A 16,414-nucleotide genomic window follows, 5' to 3' on the forward strand; every position below is an offset into this window, starting at 1 on the left:
TTTGCACAATCCCCAGATAGGAAAAATCAGAGCCTTCTTGCAGTCCTCATATATATGGCACCCCTAATCACTCCTTAAATGTGAGAAGTCACATGAAAGTTGCTCTCGTCCTTGTTCTCATTCTCTGATTTCCTGACTTTCACTCCCACTTCTATGCTAGATCTTTGTGATTTTGTCTGTTAATTAGAGCCAAGAACAGCGATGAATGTGACTCTAATCTGCAGCCATTGCCCCAGTGTTCATACTGTGCTTCTTCTATAGTTGTACAGCCCATGTATATTTTTACAGTGTTAAAAGATGTTTATTTCTTTCCATTTAGACAAGTGAAGTGTATAGATCAAATGCTGGAAGCCATTAAACGTATCTTAAATCAGAGACACCCCTAATGTGAGGACATTAACAAGGGATAGCTCATGGCATTTGGCAGTATTGATTGTACTGTTAGGTGGCTGTTAAAAACATTAAACATCTGATCCATACTTTTTACCAGCCTATCCAGAATGAGGAAATACAACTGAACACACACTAGATGACAAGACTTTGGTGCTGCTTTTGCAGGTATTGAATCTAGGGGGATGCATTTCTTCACCCTATGTCCCCTGGAGTTTGGCACCTGGTAGAAAAAATACAGATTTATGTGCTCTCTACATGATAGAACTGCAGGTAAGCATGGTATAGGGAGATCATTCTCTTTAAACACCCGGACTAAGGGATAGCCAAGATCCACTCAGTATTTTTGCAGAAGTTTATATATGTTCTTTCTGATATGGAAATACTTTTAACCTTTTCTGTGAGCACTGTTCTGAAAGTAGTGCCTTCTACTTCATTAAGTTGGCCCATGATGTCAGAAGTGGATGTTGGTGGTATGGCAGTAGAGGCAGAACTTTTCTGTCAGTATTTCATTATATGTTGTTGCTGTGTGACAGATGGCAGCAGAGAGGCAGTTTGACAAAATGGCATCTGAAATGATCATGTGGATGTGTCGTTGAATTCCTCCACACAGAAAAAATTGCACTCACTGACGTTCATTGACTGAAGGTTTATGGAACAAATAGTGAGTATAAGCACAGTGAGGTGGTGGGTGGTATGTTTCAGCAGGGGTGACGATGGCAGTGGTTCACCTTCCGTAGTGCACATTTTTATGAGCATGGTGTGCAGGCTCTTCTTCATCACTGGTGAAAACACATAGCCAATGGTGGTAAGTATGCTGAACAACAGTGTTTTGTAGCTGAGCATTTGCTCTATCAATGATTGTGGTTGTATTCTTTGTATCTGTTGTAGTTTCCATGGAAATAAATAGGCAGCATTACTTATAGAACAATCTGTGTATAAAACCCATAGAAATCCCATCCTTGCTTAAGCTATACTGTGACAACTTCTGACCAAGCACTCAGAAAAAGGTCAGGTCTGTTTTATCTGAACACAGAAATACAACAGATCTGCAGCCAGAGGCTAGTGCTCTCCTGCATGGTTTGTCCATCTCAGGGCTCTGCAGTAATAGCAAGAACGAGATTTAGACCCTAAGATTGGTGAGGCAGAAATCATATATTTTGTTATGTACAAATTCAAAATACTTGTCTTAATGCTTGAACTAACAGAGAATCTGCATCCAAGGAGAGGAGTTATGACACAGCTGAGAGTTTCTTACTCCAGCTGATAGAAGAAGTTATATACAAATGTACAGTGCATCAGATAAGGGAAGAACTTCTTACATTTTGTCCAAAACTGAAACTGAAGGTAGTTTGTATGTTCAAGCCATGAGATGTGATGTCACTCATAATGGCTGATGGCATTATGATGTAAGAGGAAGTGTTGTCAAGGCTTCATTGGCAGGACAGCAAGAAGGATTGCGGTGGTGACTTGGAGACTTAGGAGGAAAAGGCAGCGTATGGATATCTACAGGGAGGAGTTAAGGGGAAACCCATTCAGGATTTGAAGGCGCACTTCTTTTTCTTTGTTTGAGAACAGATCTGGGTGCTTTCAGAGTGGAGTTGATGGCAGTGGGGGGTAGGATGATGCAGATCTTCAGAGCTGTGCTGAGGCCTCAGTTCTAGGGAGGGACTGGGAAACACTGACCATGAAAAATGGATTTGAAGTGGAGTGGGCTTCCATTGCAGGGGATCAATGAATAAGGTATGTCACAGAAAAGACAAGTTCCTGGTAGTACTATGTCCTTTCTGCACCTTAAGCTGTAATTTAGAACTAGGAAAAATTAAAACTGTTATAAAAGTGCACAAAAATCTACATCCTTCACAGGATTTTGCACTCGGATTTTGCTTTGTGAGAAATTCTAATAAAACAGGTACTGTAATTTTACGTGAAAATGGTGCTGAGGGTAATGATTTACAAAGCTTCAGAAAGAAGTTTAGCTTGACTCTGAAATTGACTAATTCTTCCTGGAAAAAAAAAGTGTACTTGCATTGAATACCTGTGTAATTTTCTGTTGTCCAAGCTCTCTGGATCTATAGATAGGAGAGGGGAGAACAGGAGAGGCTACACTGGTGGGTAAGCTACCCTCATCCAGACCATGTAATTCAGACAATTTTCCTTGTTCCAGGTTCATGAAAATATGTAATTCATACACCAGGTCTTCTATTTCTGACTCCATTATTTTTAGTACTTTTAGAGAGATGCATGCTTAGAGAGAATCCTTCACCAGCACTAGACCTCTAGGTATTTAGGCTTTGTTATGTACTGGGGAAATGACCAGTCATTTACCTGTGATTGTCATTGGTTGGTCTAATCCCACTCAATCACTGTTGAAAGCAATTTTACTACTAATGTACTTGGGAGAAGTCGTTTCCAGTAACTGCCACTGTGATTGAAACCTGATGGTTTATGATTTTATGGAATATGATTTCAAGCCCCTTTACTCAAATACATACTAATGAAAGCAATTCATAATTTATTCAGACTTGGAGCTGAGAGATATATAGATAAAGGTACATTTGAAGTATTTTTCACTCTTACTAAAGTTGGCACGATTTTGAGAGGAAAAATATACATCTTCCTTCAGGTTTTGCACATTTTATGTGATTGTTTAAAAAGTCAAAAATTGATTTCAGATGATGTATGAGCTGGAAAGGTGAAAACTTCAGATCATAGGCTGAGTTTATGTTTGCAATGAGGGAAGAAAAAAAACTTACATTTTTTCTTGAAGACTAACTGCACACAATATGACAGCCATAATGGCATTTGCTATAAGTAGCTTTTCTAGCATGTTTGCGCTCTAAATTGCTTTTAATAATATCTAAGGAGAGACCAGTTACTGACAGCTTTGGCTGTACAGGTAGGTTTTTCAAACAAAAGTCTTTGTTGAAATTAGGGAAGAGATCAGTCTGAGTAAAAACATCAGAGTTGTATGCAAATAACACATTAAATGTTTTTTGATCTTCTTTGTAGCCATTTCATTTTTCCTCATCAGAATTTCATTGTCTCTACATGGGTCTTGTGCATTACAAACTCCATATGCGAGAGCTTGTTTATAGTGAAGGCCAAAGTTGCTGACAGTCCACGAGGTTTGTCCACCACAAAGGCCTGAGACCTAGAGCAGTGGTGCATGGAGCTAGGCATCTCTGTAGGTCTGTGTTTTCAGCCTTCAGGTCTGAGTGCTAATTCTTGCTTCATTTAGCTGATGGTTCTTGGAGAAATTGTGTTTGCACTCAGTGTATATAGCAATAAAATTATCTCTTCTCTTGCTTTCATTGTCACTGCCAAGTCTGGTAGTTAATCAAGACTGTACTGTAGTCGACTTTCTTATTTTCCTTTCCCCCTTTCTGAAGTGAGTAATGAAGAATGATGTCTTCACTTCTTCACCTCCACGTCTCCTTGCCTGCTGAACACTCAAACTAGTCCCTTTGACAAGCAGCCTGCACCAGGGAGAAAGTGCCACAGATGACAAATGTGCCTTTGGAGTTTGGCAAGCGTGAGGTTGGCTTTGTGACACTTCTCTGTTTGCCACCATCAATCTTTCTCTGTCAAAGGCCCTTTTGTCCTGTCACTGTTGCTGTTTGTTTCACGTTACGTGTTGAGTCCCACATATGCATGGGCTGACTGGACACCATGGTTGCTCAGCACAGTAGGAGAAAAGTTTCTAACCAGTGGGATAAAGTGCCCTAATAATAGTTAATAGCAGTCAGTGGTGCAGATCGGAAGTGGTTATTAATAAGTCAGAGAAGAGGTTCTCTGTGAATTTCCAGTTCATTTCTAGCTCCTGCTTTCAATCTTCTTTCCTTGCCAAATAAAGTTAAAAGAAACTTGAAGGTTAAAATCAATCCTCAATTTGAGATCTGCTATAGAAAATGAGGTGTTTTTCTATTGTTCTTTCACATAGTAAGTTAGATTTTGAAATATAAGAAATTTTCAGTGTGTTAACAACATCTGCTAGTCCTTCATAGTTTCCATGTGAATATCAAAGCACCTCAAGTCATCTGAGAGTTAATCTTCACAGGGCCTCTGAGGAAGAAACTGAAAACATTGTATTCCTAGTTAATAGCAAGAAAAATGGTGGTACTGAAATTGGAAGAGACAGTGTGTTTCACAAAGAATCAGTAGCCAGTTTAGAACGGGAAGTTACATTTCTCAAGACTACAGAAGTATACTGTGGGCAGAAGCTATCTGAAATATTAGGAGATATATTGTGTAAGTGATCTCTAGTGTCAACACAGCAGTAGATAAGGTTTCCTTGCAAGCACCAGAGCTTCAAATATGTTATTTTTGAGGAATCTTATTTTTAAGATCACCTATTAAGACATCCATGGTTTGGGAAGACATCATGATTTGATGCTGAGTGAAGTCATTTATTCTCACATTTTGCTAGACTAACATGCCTTTTAATAGCTTGAATTATTCACAATATTAATTTATTCATTTATTATTCACAAAATAAATTTAATACAATAACTTAACTAAATCAGAGAGCTGGTCATTTTAAAATGACTACTGTGTAATCTATGTAATCGCTATGTAATCCAGTTAGAAGGTTCCAGAGAAGATGCTGCAGAGAAGAATTTGTCTTATTATCTATAAAGAAGCCTAAAGAGAGGATCAAATTCTGGTCTTGAATTTCCCCAGAACAGCCATTGCCCCAAGTCTTGTTTTAATGATAAGTCCATGAGGCAAGACTTGACACAGATAAATAGACATAAATGCATTCATTGTGGCCATTACTTTTAAACTGTTGCTGAGGGACTAGTCTCCTCTCAGTCCACTCAAACACTGGTGGGATGGAGGAAGTGTCAAATAGCACAGACAATTCTCCCTCCTAATCACAGAATGGAATAAAAGAAGCTTCTAATTCAACAAAACCACGGGCAACAAAAGGTATGAAAGCATAAGTCTTAGTTACTTTTTGTGAATATTTAAATTTATTCTGTTTACAAGTATAGCTACATTTTCTAAAACTGAAAGAAGCCCTTTCTAGTGCCAGATCATTTTGCAGTGTTACTGAAAACTGGAAAATATTTACTATTTTTAATAGGTATTGAGGGGAGCCTGAGGTTAGTTTTAACTGAATTAATTCACAGAAAAGTCTAGTTTACTCAGTACCTACTATTCCATGGCATTTTGTTTCAGTTAATGTTCACTGTTTCTTCTTTGTGGTCATTCAGTTATTTTTGGCATTAGTTTAGGTTCTTTCCAGTAGCTACTGAGGTATGCAAAATGAGTGAGTAAAATGAGGAAAAAATGTAAAAAGAACCCATGGACAGACACTCATGTTTACTTTTTAGCTGATAAAATTTGATACTGCTGTAATAGGTTCCTAGATTTTAAGGCCAGAAAGAATCTGACCTTCAGTACAAAGCTGGCACTGGAATTTCATAGCACTGGAACTATCTTGTATCTTTTGTTAGAAAAGTAAAAACCTGCAGAAGAACATCCAAGCTGGACTTTAAGATACTCAAAGTTGGAAGATCTTTTCTTGGTAGTTTAAGTGATTATTCAGCCTTGCTGTAGGAGATTGTGAACCCCATTTCTCATCAGAATTGATCTGGCTTCAGTTTACAGCTCTCAGTCTTATGGCATTTTCTGTTTCCAAACTCTCTCTTTCGTCTTATGGCATTTTCTGTTATTTGAAAGCCTTCTAACTCACACTGTTTTTATCCATTGAGTGAATCTACATGTTTGTTGTGGACATATTTGTATATTTGATGCAGTGTGGTGCAGAGATCACTGAGTTGATCAAAACTTAGTCCAGTAAATCCAGATAATGAAAGGACTATGTTAATGCTTCCATTACATTTAGCTTACTCAGTTTTGAGAGAGATATTTTAGAAAGCAAAGAGATAGAAGCAGTGGTACGTCTTCATACAGATTAGGAGAAGTGCTGCACCTTCTTTCCTTGCAAATCTGACTCCTGAACACATATATAAGATTGCATATCCTGTATGGATTATGTTGTGAATCTCATGAACTATGTTTCCCATATATTTAGAATCTATTTGACAGTATGTAAAGTAGACATACAACATTAAGAAACTGGCTTTTTTTCTCTGTTCTAATTCCTCAAGCATATGGCCTCATACAGTAAATACACCCTACCATGTGCCAGAACATACACTGTATGTGTGTGTGTATATATATACACACACACACATTGAGGGACAATCTGTCGCCCTTCTCCTTTCTGTAAAAGCACAGCTTGCTTTTCACATCTCCTAAGGGAGTCAAACAGTTGCATGTGAACTCATATGAACAAACTAAATATGTATAACTTGAGTCAACTTGTGACTAAGTATGGATGAGATAATTGTTGAAAATTGAGGAGTGAGAAGTGTTGCTTACAGTGAGCCATAGCAAAAAAAGATACAATGAGGAAAAAGAAATCTTTAGGAAATTTCAGCTGAACATGATGCAGAGTAAATCTCATATCAATAAGAACCATGATGTGTTAGTTGTGGTAATTTTAGTAATTTTTTATTCACTCTTGGACAAAATGGATGAATAATTCTCATTTATTGGTATGCAGTGCCATAGTTCTCATGTTCTAGGCATTCTCTGCTAGCCTAAGTATCACGGATAAAGACAAGTAATTTGTCTATCTGGAGTCAGCACCTTTCAGGAGGTGCCTTTGACCAGCTGTTGCATGATGATAACAATTGGGTGTTAGCACTGGACCCCATCTTTTGATAGTTCTTGGCAGAATTTCGGAAACATATTTTGAACACATTCATGGAAAGGTGTTGACAGTGCTCAGGAGGTGGCTCCTAACAGTATTTGCTGTAGGCACTGAAAGTAGTCAGGACTCAGCAATTGTTTGAAGGAGTGTTTTCTGATGAGTTATAAAAACAACAGTGGTTGTGGACTCAAGTTGCTAGTATCAGACTGGAAAGTAATCGTGATCTTTCCTTACTCTGATTACACTGGTCAATGAGAAAGGCTGATCAACAATTACTGGAGAAGGAGCTGAAATAAGGTTAAACAGTGTTGCTTGCTTTGTTGAAATGATGGGATGGTTGCAAACATCTACTCATCTCACTCACTTTGTGTGTACCACAGTGGGAATGATATGCTTTTCCTGAGTGGAAGAGTTGTACAGAATCCCACATTTTCCAGGCTTTGCCAGGCTATGATATACAAAGAAAGCAGCATGGAAATGCCATGCTATTTACAGGAATAGGTTTCATCTTCCAAACAGGTTATCTTGAGACTATTCTTAGGGATACTTTGTTTTGTCATCATTTCCCCCTGTGAATTCTTTCTGCATGGTGGTATTCAGAGTGCAGGGAATAAGGTGGGGATATTATTTATCTATAAATTTCTGTGGCCTGTGGAATCAATAAGCCAGAGAGAACTAGCATGTCTCTAGCTCTGTAGTCTTCTCCATATTTTCTGCAAAAGAATATAGAGATGTACTTTCAACTGTGCCCTTGTTTTTACACTCTATGTGACTGTGTTCCAGCTTGACAGTCTCATGTGTGGATGTGAGTCATTGTGCTCTAGAAGATGCTACACATTGTTCTCAATCTAATTTTATCTTTGGTCCTTATATAATACACTGTTGGTACCTCCTAGATGGACAAATGCCAGCAGTGTTTGTTCAAAAGCTCTTCACGCTGAAATGCAAACTTTATTATTGAGAAATTGAACCTTTTGCACAGTACATCAAACCAGGTATATCTGGGTTTTAAAGATCATTGCTCTCACTGGTCAGTCAAGCCCTCTGTGCTTCTGTTCGTTCTTGACAGCTTTTTCTTTATTCGTATTGCAGCTGCCTTATAATAGTCTGTGGGTAACAAAGATATGATTGTTTTCCCAAGGAGATTCTATTTTAAAAATAAGGTAACAGGCAGAGATGATCAGCAGTCAGGGACAACACAGATAAAGGTGACTGTTCTGACCAACACAATGTGCTGTGACCACAACCTTTCTGAAATTGTGCCAATAATGAACACTTGGTCTGTGGAAACTTGTTACTTTAGAAAATACCTAGAAGAAATCCTATCATTAAAAGAAGAAACATAAGAAAAGAAGAATGTAGCATTTCACTTCAAATGCTCAGCAACTCTGATGATGTAGGCAGTATCTGTGTAATACAGAACAGGATTTATGTCTTTGTTATTAGCAGCTCTGAGTAGATTTTGGTGTAGTCAGAGCAGTGTGCTAAGCCCATGCTTCTCTGGTACAGCTGCTAATATGTGTTAATCGGACGATATGGATGGGGAGTGTTATTTTCTAGCTGATTAGATGAGGCCTCGTGTATAAATGGAAAGCAGCTTTGATGCCAAGCTAGTCTTTGCCATTTTTATTAACCATCTTACTATAAAACTTACTGTTTTGCCATATTCTGTGGTAATACTACATCTCCAAATGATTCTGGTGCCACAGTAGAAGTCAGGAGTATTAATTTTATTTCTAATATTATATATTTCTGTGTTGTCATATGTCACTACATATTATTATAGAAAAACCTATTTTAATGTATTTTCATATAGAAAAAATGTTGGAAGATGCTTAGAAAGAGCCTGTCAGTAATCATTAAGGATGTTGGATAGGAGTTGGCTTCTTCAAGCAGCAGCCACCAGGACAGCATTATCATGCTATAGGGTTTTTTTTAATAACAACTGCAGAATGGAAATACTCAGAGATTAAAAAAAATATATATATAATATACATATACATACATACACACACACACATATAATTATCATTATTATGATATATATTATATATATACAATATATCATATTATAATATATATGTTATATACTATATTTATGTATTTTATATATATATAAAGTGTATATATATGCACACATAAACGTATCTTTGCCAATAAGATGAAATAGTTTTTTTCTTTTAATTTGGAAGTACTAGCTATTATAAAATTGCTTCTGTTTGAATTTACAAAGGCTCATTCTAATCAAATGACACAGTAAAGAGTAAAAGTGCAAAATGTTGTCGTGAAATGCCAGTGTGATGCAACAAACAAGCTATCATTTCATGAGCATTTACAGTTCTGGCTCTTTTGTGAGATGCTCTTAGAACTTTATTTCAAGATGTTCTTTTTCTGTGGAGGGTGTCTACATCAACAGTTTCATAGGAAAATATTATTTTCAAAAATACCTTATGAGCATTTGCAAGATCATAGTCAAGTTCTACCTACAGTATTCCTAAGAAGGACTTCTGTGTTGATTGTTGATAAGTGTAAGCCCAATGGAATAACAATAATTGTAAAACCCTTCTTAGGTGCAACACTTCTTATCTAAAGAACTCCAAACACCTCAAAAAGTATCTTTATCCCTTTTATAAACTAGGAGGTGCAAAAAACATGTAAGTGATGTACTGAAGGTGAGCTGTTTAAGATGTAGCAGATCCAGGAATAAAACACAGGAGTCCTTCTGTGTTCATTCCTGACCTTTTTGTCATTTGTACAAAATGATGTTTTATGCTAATGTATCTTTTCTTCTAGGCTCTTCTCATAGGCTTTCTATTGCTTTATTTATTTATCTACAAGGTCCCCCCAAACCAGAAAACAGAGGTAACACTGGGCAGTACTTCTTGAATTAACAAGACTTGAATTTCAACATAGTTTCCAGTCATCTCAGCATGTTAATGTCTATCTGTCTTCATTGATATAAAACTGCTTTGAAGCGATTATAAATCTCCTTTCAGTCTTAGTGGGGATATTTCAGATCTGTTAGTGAATAGTAGGCGAAGATCTCCCTGCAATGGTATACAGTGGTCTTTTGAAGTTATCTCAAGACTCCAAAAGTTAGTCATGTGTTTATCCATTTACTTCTGTGTCATAAGCAGTTAGCATAGATGAAGCGGAGGGGCCCAAGCCAAAAGAACATCGCTTGGAAGTTTGATTCTGTTTTGTCTGGAGATGAAGTTTACTGTGCCTTTCTCTGGTCATCAGGACTGTCTTGGGTGTGGGCCTTTCAGTTGGGCTGGTTGTGATGGAGCTGCCCTCAGTGTTCAATGATGGCAGAAAGGAAGACCTCCTGTTGACTCCCTGGTTCTGGCTCTGTGCAGTTGAAAGGTTAAGTTAGTCAGCAAAAATACTCTTCCCTTATCCTTTTTGTAGAGATGTTGCCTCCTCATCTTCCTTATGGATAATTAGACCCACTTCTTTCTTCAATTTATGCTATTCTGCTTAAGCTTTTAGGATTTGACTGCCCTGCTCAGTTTGTACCTTAGCAGTGACTCCTGGCCAGTAATAGTGCATTTGGTGCAAATCTCTATTTTTAGTTTCCTGTGGAAGTGTGATGTATTTTTATTTTGCTATACACAACACTAATTTCTTGAAGAGAAATAAGATTCTTCAGATGTCATATAAGAGGAAGCTACTCAGGGATTTGAATATAGGAGAGTTCAGCAAACTTTAGAATCGGCTTTTTATTACTTTTACTGTAAAATCACATTGTGTTTTTTTTTCTATAAGACAGCTGTAGCTCTTAAAGTCAGGCCTCAAATGCAAATAAACTAACAGTCAAAATTAATTTTCTGTAAACAGTTTCTTATACAAGTTTAAAATTGTTCCTTTTACCTCTTTCTCTTTTTTTTTCCTCATTCCACATTGCTTGTCACTTGCTATAACATTCACAGAAGGAAAACACAGAAGGGACTCAGTGCAACCAGCTCTATATTTATCTATCTGAATAATAACAAAATTTGGAGGTGTTTGTCTAGTCCTATATTTAATAATGAAATACTACAAGAATTTCTTCCATTTCTTGTCTTCCAAATATCTCAAAGCAGTTGATCATCCCCATTAAGAGACAAAGAAACTCAAATCCAAGGAAGGGTTTTGTGAGATGTCCATAGCTGACATCCAGCATAAAATAGAGCTGAGGACAAGATCTGTGTCCTAAACCCTGAGGCCACTTTGCCATCCTCATTGCAACAACTGTCGGATGTGTTCCTTCTTTTCCCTTGTCCCTGCTGTTCCAAGGTCAAGAAGCAGGAAATTAAGCTTCCGGAGCAGGCAGCTCTGCTCGTGAGGACCACTGAGCTGAAGTCTTGTTCTGTAATTAGTGCTACCTCAGCAAGTTGGCTTGGAAAGGGAAATAAGGAGAGACCTTCCAAATTACAGTCATTATCTCTGCAGACTTTATTCTCAAAAACTGTGGGCACCACATAGGAATAAGACATGGAGAGATGTAGACAGATGTAGATGTACTCATCCTACTTTTGCTGCAGGGTTGTCCTGGATTATCTATCTTGAAAGGCCAACCTGCAACATCCATACATCAGAATACTGCCTTATCCATGCAGAGTGAAGTGCAAATACTGCCACATGACTGCATAATGCTCATCTATTAGAGATTAAATTATTAGAACGTGGAAGCATCTTCAAAATAGGCATCACTGCTACAGAAACTTTTAAAGTTCATGGATCTGATTGTAAGGTGTGAAAAAGGCATGCTAGAGTATCTTTAGTTATTGACATTAGAGATTTTTTAGCATTTGAAATTTTCTAGCTATGAAGAAAAAAGTAAACAAGCCCATTTTGCTTTGGCTAGTTGTACTTCTTCATGTTATCCCATATTCTGACTTCTGCAGCTGCAGTTTGTTTAAAGTTAATATTCATGTTGTATTCCTCCATTCATTTTCCAAGTTTACTTCAACTGAGTAGCAATTTCATATAGTCAGGCCTAATTTACTATGGGTAATTTACTAATATCTAATTTGATATAATTAGAACCCTAACCCTATTTCAAAGAAAAAGAGAAATCAGACTCTTTTCAGCAACAAAGATGTTGCTTTGTATTGGGATATGTATTGGGAAACGGAGGCCTGCCTGTTCTTCATTGAAATACTGATGGCAGTTTTTGCTTATTGCAAAAAGAGCAAAAATGATTTTGGAGATTGAGTGCCAAGGCCAATAGTTATCATTGCATAAATTAGTAAGTTACATTTTACAATTTTTTTTTCGTAGAAATTTTGCAGAGATTTCTCAACTCTTTTTGGCCTCCCCAATGGTTACTAAGGCAAAGGTATTTCACTTATTGGCTTTCACAAGAGATTCAGACTGTTGCTTTCCTTATGATGGCACAAAACTTATGCTTCATTTATCAAATAAATGCAGGCCAAGAAAAACTGGGTAAGGTAAATAGATCACAAGTACATTCCTGTTGGAAAACTATGTTCTTTTATTATTATTATTTATTATTTTATAGCTTTCAAAGTTATTTAAAATTTGGTGAATATTTCAGATCCTTTTAAGCTTTACCAAATCACATGATTGGAGACTGAGATAAGGAAGAATTTAAAAATGCAGGTTATATTGTAATAGGATTGAAATGAATTGGTTACATCTTGCTGCAAACATTTGGTATTTATTGCTTTAAGATACAGAAAAAGATATAACTGAGCAGGGCAGTTCTTGTTTCATTGCTCTTCTCTAAAAATTTTAATTGAGAATATGAAATATGATAGAGATTAGAAATTAGCTATTTTGTTGTGTTAAAGAAAGTTTGATTTTTGTTGTATTTGTATGTCAATCTTCTTTAGTAAATGATGTTCAGCAACAGGATGTAAAAGTCTGGCTGCTCTGTGAGTCTCTTAATCCAGCTGAGGTAGCATCTATTGTAGCATCCTTTCAAAAGCAGAACTGCAAGAAACAAAATTAAATGAATTATAGTGCTACTGTAATTCATAAGAAGGATTCTTAAATTTTTGTAGCAGGAAGGTATTCCTTAAGCTTCCTTAACTGAAAACCACATTGTTATTTGGTGCAACAGTGTGTGCTGCACAGTTTGCTGTCTTCTTCACATTATAGTGTGTAAGAAACTTACCATGAATCAAGAGTAAGGAAATTAATGTTTCTCTCAGTTATGTTCTCTGTATAAACATATCTCAGACCACTTGTGGTGGTCCTGGACTAGTTAATATGCAACTAGTTAATATGCCATGGGTAGACCTAGCTAGAGCTCTGGATAGGAGGTGAGTGATTTAGTATAAGCATGGAATTGATATAGTTGCCCTGCCTGTTCTGATGGTACTATTTCCATAGCAGCTAATGCACTTTAGGAAAGAGGGAGGCAGGAATCAAATTCATTACTAACATGCCTGTCCCAAGCTTGTGATGACACAAACTTGCCAGCACCCACATTGTCAAGTATCTTTCAATGTGTGGTATGTCTAGAGAAGTCATTGAATAGTACACCAGGGTAATTAAGTTCTACATTTCCCTAAGAGACTGTTCAGATTAGTCACTACTAACGACCTTTCTTTCACTGAACTAACAATAAGGCTGGATTTGTCAAACTAACTTTCATCTATATTGGCTTAGATCTGGGTCCTGGAGTTGTAATGGTCTCTTGTTGGAATTAAGCTCAATTTGCTGTTGGAGGTTTTAAGGTAATAACCAGCCTTTTTGTTGACAGATTGCAATAGCTCCACTGTACTCTAGATTTGGTGGCAAACATTCTGATGCGTGCGGAACACAGCACAGATTCTGTACTGCCTTGCTTCTGGCAGTATGCAGTAATGCAAGGGAAGGCATTTGGAGGAGCATGTCATCATTGCTGGTCTTTATGGAATACAAGCTTCCCTTTTTAAGATATAGGAGACTTTCTGTAAAATTTCAATTCAACTGATTAATTTTATTTGAAGTTGTCTGAATCCTCATTTCCCATCTGGAAATATTGGAATACCTTCATTTAAGGATGTATGCATGTACACAATGCTGATACACATCTAAATCTGGATTTCCAGCCTAAGTTTCCGTGTAGAACATGTTGGCTTGGTACCTGCCTTTTTTCAAAAATGGACATCTAAAATAGACCAGCTGAATCCAGCCTTGGAAATGCCCCCACAGCCTCTGAAGGAGGTCTGACTTTCCCAGATAGAGGCCAATGTGAAGACAGGTGAGTCCCAGCCATCAGGACTGTGGTGCTTACTATGCTGCTGCAGGAAACAAAAGTCAGGCATAGCAATCTTGGCAAGCAGTGGTTTTCTCTGCATTTCTACATGCTGGCCATAATTGTTCTTGTCAGGTCCAGCTAGAAACCATGTATTTCAACTAGTACGTAATAGGTAAGAATGATAGAATTCAGAGTGACTTATGAGACTTTCTCTTACACTTGTACTACAAATTCATGGGTTTTTTTTCCAGCTAATCATATATTCACACATTTATAAGGACTGGAACTACCTATTTGTTTAAAGAAAAGGTGTTTTCAGCATTTTCCCTCTGAAATTTTTCCACAGTTCTGGGGATGTCTGTTCTAATAGACAGTCTGCAGATTTTTCTTTTAACTGCTTTATAAAACACAACTTCTAGGAGAGAGTTACTGGCCAGGCCATGCTCTCAGCTCAGCCTCTGTTTTCTCTTTGATTCTGGCTTCAGCATTTTATATTCTCTTTGCTTTAATTCCATGTTTTGTTGAATGGAAAATCTGCTATTTCCCCTTTCTGGTGGAAGATTCTCTCTGAATGTTACCATCACCACTAGTCTGGACCAGTGTAAGGAGGACAGTTTTCCCAGTATGTTCTGTGCTTCCACACCAGCTGTTTTGCTGACAGATGACAGGTGAGATTTTGGAAGAAAGGAGAGTGTCTGAGATTTCAAATCTTAGATTTTGTTTCCATTTTCTCCTTTCTCTCCTTGTTTTTGGATACTTAGTTCTCCTTTCTTGCTTCACTGTGAAACAACCCAGTTATACCATTCAGTGGATATCTGAGATAAACCAGTCTACAGTATTTCCTGAGGGCTTCAGTGCAGGTGGAGGAGCCACTTCTCACCTAGCAGTGCCAGCGTAGCAGAAGCTAGAGACAAATCAAAGGCTTCTTGTGGTGCAGCAGAGGAACAAAGTAGACAGGCACTACTGAACAGTGATGTGAGCCACTCAGGCCTTGAGGTCCCAATTTATATTTCCTTGTAGTCCTAGTACATTACATGGTCGCAGTGAGTGGGACAGCTCTGTTCAGTAAGATTAAAGATAGAGAAGGTCTAGAAAGCCTCCTTCTGTGCTATGAGCCAGTGGTTTTATGTCTCCCAATTCTACCTCAGGCACTGCAGCTTCCATTACACTGACTCTTGGGGTTAGTCTCAAAGCAAGGAAAGTCGTTTGTTTTTGGATCTTTTAGTGATTCCCTTAGGCTGAACAGTGGCCAGTCATACTAGTTTTTCTATGTCCAGGAGTACCATGACAGGCTGCCCCACTTCTCTAGTTCTACTTATTGAAGAGAAGAAGATGGCATTATACTATCCTGAGTCCCCTGAAGCAGTCAACACTTTTGTGCTAAGGGACTTAGAAGTTGCTGTATTTTGGTAGTTCTGTTTTGTTTTGGTTTGGTTTTGAACAGAGCTGTATTTGACTGAGAAAAAGCCTCGGGAAGGCTTTCAATTTCTATTGGAAGTAAAATTGGCCCACTTGATGAAAAGTAGTACACTACTGCTTCCTGTATTTGTCTGAGTTGATGCTTCACTGAATATTGTGACTCATTATTTACGTGTTATATTAGCAATAGATCAACTGGTACCTGTGATTAAATCACAAAAGGAAGGAGATTAACATGCTTTGTATCTTGAAATAATTTTTCTTTACCACCGGACTGTGTCATCTCTTTTATTTATGCGAAAGCAGAGATACAGTGAAAGCTGTCAATTTGTGCTACATATTGTAACATAGAGACTGTGACAGGCATGCCCCACATTACCCACATAAAACTTTCTGATGAGGGAGCTGCCTGCTGTGAAAGTGAAAGAGGTGATGTAAACTTACTGGCCTTGGTACATGTCATCTCTTGTGTTAGTGTGTTTGCTGCTGTAAGCTACAGACTTTCCATGTACCGAATTTCCACAAAACTAGAAAGAGTCTATGTTTGGAAAACAAACTCCAAAACATCTCAAGGGAGCACTGGAGTTGTAGTACTAAAAGCAAAAAAAAAAAACAAAGAAGGCATAGAGGGGGAGGGAGCAGGGAAGAGAGTGAAGCAGGAGAAAAAAAATACAGAGAGCTGA

The 16,414-nt window shown here is 37.7% G+C and overlaps 1 protein-coding gene and 1 long non-coding RNA gene across 9 annotated transcripts in view; both read left to right on the forward strand.

Moving 5' to 3' along the window:
- NRXN3 (neurexin 3) overlaps window positions 1–16,414 on the forward strand; it is an 896,531-nt gene that overhangs the window by 506,624 nt on the left and 373,493 nt on the right. The gene's annotated exons all lie outside the window — the stretch shown is intronic.
- Window positions 1,801–16,414, forward strand: part of LOC109367838 — a 35,137-nt gene continuing 20,523 nt past the window's right edge. Inside the window, exons 1-2 of the long non-coding RNA XR_002115335.2 lie at window positions 1,801–1,886; window positions 1,969–2,133. This is a non-coding gene — a long non-coding RNA (uncharacterized LOC109367838). The remainder of the gene's footprint in view (window positions 1,887–1,968; window positions 2,134–16,414) is intronic.

The sequence above is a fragment of the Meleagris gallopavo genome, chromosome 5, assembly GCF_000146605.3.
Source record: "Meleagris gallopavo isolate NT-WF06-2002-E0010 breed Aviagen turkey brand Nicholas breeding stock chromosome 5, Turkey_5.1, whole genome shotgun sequence".
Classification (NCBI taxonomy): Eukaryota; Metazoa; Chordata; class Aves; order Galliformes; family Phasianidae; genus Meleagris; species Meleagris gallopavo.